We start from the raw sequence: 7,408 nt of genomic DNA on the forward strand, positions 1-7,408 counted from the left end.
TGACACGTGTTGGTACAAAAGAAGGAGATAAAACCTATAAAGCTCAAGGGGATAAAACCAGAAGATATGGACGAAGATGAATGGAGCGAAATGGATGAATTGGCACTTTCTACCATTATGCTCTTTGGCAGAAAGCGTTTACTTCAATGTAGCAGACGAGATTTCGGCTTATCAAGCATGGTTAAAGCTGAGTGATCTTTATGAGAAGCAGAGTGCAGCTTCACAGGTATACTGGCTTAAGAAGCTTGTTGACTTGAAGATGAAAGAAGGGACACCTATGTCCAATCATTTGAATGAATTCAACACAATCTATAGTCAGTTGTCAGCTCAAGGTGTCAAGTTTGATGAACCTGTTAGAGCTATGTTCCTGTTGATCACATTGCCAGAAAGTTGGGACACTTTTCGCACAGCTTTGAGTAATTCTGCACCTCCAGATGGTTTGAACATAGCAGGTGTAGAAGGAAGTCTGCTTACTGAAGAAACCAATAGAAAGACAATGGACAAAGGCAAAGGAACAGCCTTAGTTGTCAGGGGAAGGACCAAAGAAAAGTACAAAGGTGGAAAGAGGAATCAGTCTCGTAGCAAGTCCCGCAGTGCTAAAGGCAAGAGTGACATAGAATGCTACCATTGTGGCAAGAAGGGTCACATGAAAAGAGACTGCAGAGAATGGAAAGCAGAAAAAGGCAAAGAGAAAGCTGAAGACCATGGTGAGAAGAACAAGTCCTCAGTGAAGATTCAAGAAATGAATGTAGCAAACACTGTTGCAGAGGATGACAGTCTAGTGTCAGGAGACATCTACTTCTTGAAGAATACAATGGACTCAGCTCTTCTTACAGCATCTGATGGAAATGCACTGAGTGACTGGATTATAGACTCAGGGGCATCACTTCATGTGTCTCCAAACAAGGAGTGGTTTACTTCTTATGTGACCACTAAAGATCATGTTCGGCTAGGCAATGGGCAGACATGTGAGATCTTAGGTGTTGGAGATGTTCAATTGAAGTTTCAGAATGGCTCTTCTTTCACGCTGAAGAATGTGAGACATGTTCCCGCAACTACAAAGAGCTTGATCAACACAGGTTTACTTGATGATGCTGGCTACGTCACCACTTTTGGACAGAACATGTGGAAGATATCCAAGGGTTCTATGACAGTAGCACATGGAGTAAATTCTGGAGGACTTTACATGATTTATGTATCAAATGTCTCTAAAAATGTAATCAATGTAACCGAGCAGCCGAACGTTTCTTTGTGGCATAGCCGGTTAGGACATATGTCCAAGAAGGGAATGGAAATCTTGTCTCGTTCTGGTTATTTGCTTGGCTTTTCATTTAATGATTTTGAATTCTGTGAACATTGTCTGTATGGTAAGCAAACACATCAGCCACATAAGCATAGAAGCAGTAGAAGAGATACACAGTTGGCACTTGTTCATAGTGATTTGTGTGGACCTATGCCTAACCTATCTCTAGGGGGAGCTTCTTACTTTATGACATTTATAGATGATTACTCGAGGAAAGTATGGGTTTACTTTCTCAAGCACAAGGATGAAGCGTTTAGTGTTTTCAAAACGTTTGTGACACTTGTGGAGAATCAAAGTGGTAAGAAGCTTAAATGCTTACACACTGACAATGGTGGAGAGTATGTTTCAAAGGCCTTTCAGGACTTTTGTGAGTCAAAAGGTATAAACCGTGAACTTACTGCTCCTTACAATCCTCCTCAAAATGGTGTTGCTGAGAGGATGAATAGGACCATACAAGAGAAGGTCAGAAGTATGTTGTCTAATGCACAGCTGCCAAATGGGTTTTGGGCTGAAGCTGTATCAACAACTGTTCATCTTGTAAATAGATCTCCTAGCAAGGTTTTGCAGAAGGATTCAGTGCAAGAGATGGTATGGTCAGGCAAAATGCCCTCATACAAGCATCTCAAAGTCTTTGGCTGTGAGGCATATACTCACGTTCCAAAGGAATTTAGGAACAAACTTGAGCGAAAGAGTAGAAAGTGCATCTTTCTAGGCTATGGTAATTCTGGTGAGATGGGGTACAGACTTTGGGATCCCGAATCCAGAAAGGTTGTCCGCAGCAATGATGTTCACTTTAATGAATCCAAATATCATTCTAAACCAGAGAGGGTTGAGGAGATTAGAAGAGTTGTCTTCCAAGAAGATGGACCTGCACGTGCAAGACAAAATGTCAGGGCTCAAGAGGAGCAAGGACAGGATAGAGTGGAACCACAGGTTGTGGCTCAGCCTGAGCCACCTATTGTGCGTAGATCTGGACGTGTCACGCGACCTCCTCATAGGTTTGTTCCATCTATGAACTTTGTCATGTTGACTGATTGCAATGAGCCTTCATGTTACAAGGAAGCAGTGCAAATGAAGGACTCCGAGAATTGGCAATTGGCCATGCAGTCAGAGATGACAGCTCTGCATAAAAACAAGACATGGAAGCTAGTTAAATTACCACAGGGCAAAAAGGCTCTACCTTGTAAATGGGCTTATAGGTATAAGATCACCGCTCATGATAGTCAGCCAAAGTACAAAGCAAGGCTTGTTGCCAAGGGCTTTAAGCAAGAACAAGGCATTGACTTTGATGAAGTCTTCTCTCCGGTGGTCAAGATGACTACATTGAGATGCTTTCTTGCATTGGTTTCCATATTAGATTTGGTGTTGCACCAAATGGATGTCAAGACAACGTTCTTGCATGGTGATTTAGATGTGGAAATTTACATGCAGCAGCCAGAAGGGTTTGTTGAGAAAGGCAAGGAAGATTGGGTATGCCAGTTGTTAAAGAGTCTTTATGGCTTAAAACAATCACCGAGGGCATGGTACCATAAATTCCACAAGTTTATGCTTTCTCAAGGCTACAAACGTAGTGAGTTCGATCACTGTCTATATACAAAGAAGGCTAAGGATGGCAGTTGGCTGATCCTTATTTTGTATGTGGATGACATGTTGATTGTTGGCAAGAACTTGGAAGAAATTTCAGCTTTGAAGTGAAAGATGGCAAAATCGTTTGACATGAAAGACATGGGTGAGGCATGTCATATACTTGGTATGCGCATTGAGAGAGACAGATCAAAGAAGTTGATTTGGTTATCTCAAACAGAGTATATTGACAAGGTTTTGCAACGTTTCAATATGGAGAAGGGAAAGGCATTGAGTGTTCCATTGCCACCATATGTGAAACTTAGCAAACAAGATTGTCTTGTGTCTGAGGAAGAACAGGCTGAAATGGATAAGATTCCATATGCGTCTGCAGTGGGTAGTTTGATGTATGCAATGATTGCTACTCGCCCAGACATTGCATTTGCAGTGGGAGTAGTAAGTCGATACATGTCAAACCCAGGCAAGAAACATTGGGAGGTAGTGAAAGGAATATTCAGATACCTGAAAGCTACAAAGAGTATGCGTATATGCTATGGGAGTCGGGAGCTAAGTGTAAAGGGTTTTACAGACTCAAATTATGCAGGTGACTTAGACAACCGAAGGTCTACGTCAGGGTATGTCTTTACATTGGCTGGTGGAGCAGTATCATGTCGTTCTATATTACAAGATTGTGTTACTCAGTCTACTATAGAGGCTGAATATGTTGCAACATCAGAGGCATGCAAAGAATCAATTTGGCTTAATCGACTAGTAACAGATTTGGGAATCAAAGAAGAGATTCCTGTGTTATATTGTGATATTCAAAGTGCTATACAATTGGCTTGCAATCCAGTTTATTACTCAAAGACAAAGCATGTGGATGTGAAGTATCATTTCATCAGGGAAATGCTCGAGGATAAGCAACTTCAGCTTGTCAAAGTTCACACCATAGAAAATCCTGCTGATCTACTTACAAAAGGACTTCCCTCAGAGAGCTTTGCGCATTTTCGCAAGCAGTTAGGTGTAGGGTAGTACATCACTTCTCTACATCTCTTGTATATTAGCTTGTATAGTAGCTTCTCTCACATTTAAAGTACCACATTGGACTTTAAGTGGGAGGTTGTTGGGGTATAAAGCCGAATGTGGTCGCCCAGGTAAGTGGGCGGGCCGCCAGGTATGTACACATATTCTTTTGTAAAAACCTAATAAGAACTCACTATGCTCTACACATAACAGTAGAGCGAGTTCACCATATCGTCGTGCTCTTCTTCTCGCACTCTCTCTCGCGTCGCACTTCCGCTCGTACTCCTTCAAATAGGTGGAGAGAGCAACAAAAAGTATAACACCTAGTTAGATAGCATGAACAATACTTCAAAAGAGAGAGAAATTAAGCTATTGACAACAGTTGAGGACCAAATTTGCATGGAGCGGGTCCCCCCTCCAAAAGGCTTTGTATTATGGTTTCTCCCATCAAGAGAGACATTTTACAATACAATTTCTTTGTGTTCCTTCAATACTAACTAGTGCAATGACGATGGAAACTTCAAGCACTAAGCAAAACACTTATAAAACACAACATCAATTCCCTCACGGTCTTAGACCCAAGACCTCACACACCTTCAAAGATGGTGTGAGCTAGCAGGGTATGAGAGTAGATTGAAAGGAAGAAGGAGTAGTCTTACGATAAAGATGTACATTTCCTCACATAATCACTCATATTAGCATAGCTTAGCTTAGTAATTAGCATGATATTGGAGATGAGCATGCATTGAAGCTTGTCTCTTGGTTGGATTTGCATCACAAAGCCAAGAGTTGTTGGTGTAGGCCTCCCTTCTCACAAGCTTGGAGTAGGTGATAAGCTTTCCATTAAAGCTTGAGAAGGAGAGAGAGAGTGTTCTTACTCCACACATGAGTTTGTGTGCGTGTGTATGCAATAATGCCTTTGAAAAATCAGCCCCCTCTCTCTGTTGGTCGACCCCTCTTGCTATTTGCTCAATCTGACACCCCATTGGCAAGCTTAGCCAATAAAGTTTAAGCAGCATAAGTGATAGCCTTCTGACATGTGTCTCCATTTCCCCTTTTGTGAGAGCTTTAGGTAATCAATTAATTCTATTAAACTCTCATTGGACCCCTTTGTCTCATGGCCAATAGAAATCAAGCAAGCCATTGGGTTGCTAATGGCTCATTGGACCTTTTTGGGAGATTGTCCAATAGTCTTCTAGAGAGCTTAATTCTTATTGGTTCTTTTATTAAGTTTTTAAAAATTAATTAAACTAGATTTACTCTAGCCTAAATCTCATTGATCCACCTCCAAGGCCATCCAATAGGATTTGAGTACACCTTGTGGGCATTTTGGCTAGGGAGCTGACATGTGTCCCTCTTTCCCTTTGTGTAAAGGATCTTGTGAGTGTGTGTGTTTCTCTCTCATCTCCTTCTTCTAGGGCTCGCCCCCTCCTATGTAGGGATGCATGAAAACTTTTTGAGCACACACAAAGCGTCTAATTTTCCTAGGCTTTTGACCTTTGGACACAACCTTTGAATTTTGGAACCTTAGCATTTTGGAAGTCTTAATGGGATGAACCTTAGGGTCTTTTAATCCCATTGTTGCACCTTGCTCTTTTGCAAATGGCCCCCCCTTTGGATCCCTATGTGGCCGGTCTGCCAGCTTAACCAATATTCTAGCTTTTTCTCCCCTGGCACTTGCCCATATCAAATGATTAGTTTAACATGAGAAAATCATTTAGGAGAATTAGATATTAGTTATTATGACACATTGTCTCTGAAGTTTTTTACTTCCCTATCGATACATGAGGGTACCTACAAGTCATCGATTTATGGATGCCACATGTTTTTTTTGGTGCTGATAAGTTTTCTAAGCAGAGGCTTTCCTCATGCATCACATCTTGGGTTGGGCCCAATGCAAGATAGCCCACAAAGGCTCAGAAGCAATAAAAGTGGTTTGTTCGTGTACTTTTTGCAGTAACGTAAGTTGTCGAGCTCAATCTACATCTTGCTGATGTGGCAGAGCTCCTTTGCCTAATCATAGGCTTTCAATCCAATCAAAAAAGAAAAACTTGTTGCAATGTGCTGCTATCACCATATTTAAAGGGAAGAGATGCAAGGGGAAGGCCTCTTTCCAGATGTTGTGCTTGGTGCTTTTTTGATTGATATGCTAGTCAACTATCATCACTACATGCGAATAAAAGGTCTCTTTCTAGCTACGTTGAACTGTGTTTGTAAGTTTGGGATATTGCAAAAACATGTGCTACTTGGAAATGCATTGGTTCGTATATATTCCGAATGAGGGGCCATCATGGAAGCACATAAGTGTCTTTATAGACCTGCTCTTCACTTGGAATGCATTGTTTGTAGAATAGCCCAACATTGCTATGGAAGGAAGCTTTGGGATTTTTTAACCATGCAAATGGAAGGTCTGTTTCCATTTGGATTCACCTATGCTTGCACCTACAAGGCCTATGGTACTCTATACTCGGGTTTTGTTGGAGAAAGATTTCGTGCTTAGTAGTGCTTTCATCAATTGTATGCCAAATGCAGTTCCCTTACAAAATCTACTTAATGGGCATACCCTTTGGGATGTCATTTCTTGGAGTGTGTTGTAAGTAGGATAAGCCCAAAACGCATGTGGAAAGGACATTCTTGGTTGTTTTACCCAGATGCAAAGAGGAGGCCTTCCTCCAAAGGAAATCACCTATGCTTGCACCTTGAACGCATGTGGCCTTATGCAAGATCTTCACATAAGTGAGAGAATGCACGATGAGGTTGTTGGTCAAGGGATTTTAGAGAAACTAGTTGTGCCTGGCAAGGTTAACACCTTTTTATGCATGGCCTTGCTTGTGTGGTACCTTTAGGAAAGCACAAAGAGTTCTTGACAACCTTCCTATCAAGAATGTCATCACTTGGAACATGTTGATTGCAAGATATAAACAACATGCCAACAACATGGAAGTTGTGGGTTGTTTTAGTGGATGTGAAGGGAAGGTCTCTCTCCACATGAAATTTCCCACACTTGCACCTTCACATGATTGAGAGACTTCACGATGATCTTGCAAGTCAAGGATTGCTGGAAAAATATGCATTCGTTCCAAGCTGGGTTGAGGAACCTTTGGGCTATTGTAACTAGATGCAATGGGAAGTCTTTTCTCCAAATTCAATCACCTATGTTTGCACCTTGAGGGCTTGTGTTCTTACGCAAGACCATCACTGGGTGAGAGAATTCACAATCAACTGGCTATTCATGGACCATTGCAAAAACATATGCTTCTTAGAGATGTGTTGGTCCATATGTATGCCAAATGTGGTGCCATCATGGAAGCACAAAAAGGCATGCTTCTCACTCGGAATGTGTTGTCTGCGGAATATGCCCAACATTGCTATAGAAGGAAGCTCTGGGTTGTTTTAATTACATGTAAATGGAAGGTCTCTTTCCATCTACATTCACCTATGCTTGCACCTACAAGGCATGTGGTATTCTGTACTCAGGGGTGATTTCATGCTTGGAAGTGCTTTGATCAATTTGTATGT

Source organism: Adiantum capillus-veneris, chromosome 12, assembly GCF_014529385.1.
Source record: "Adiantum capillus-veneris isolate H3 chromosome 12, ASM1452938v2, whole genome shotgun sequence".
Lineage (NCBI taxonomy): Eukaryota > Viridiplantae > Streptophyta > Polypodiopsida > Polypodiales > Pteridaceae > Adiantum > Adiantum capillus-veneris.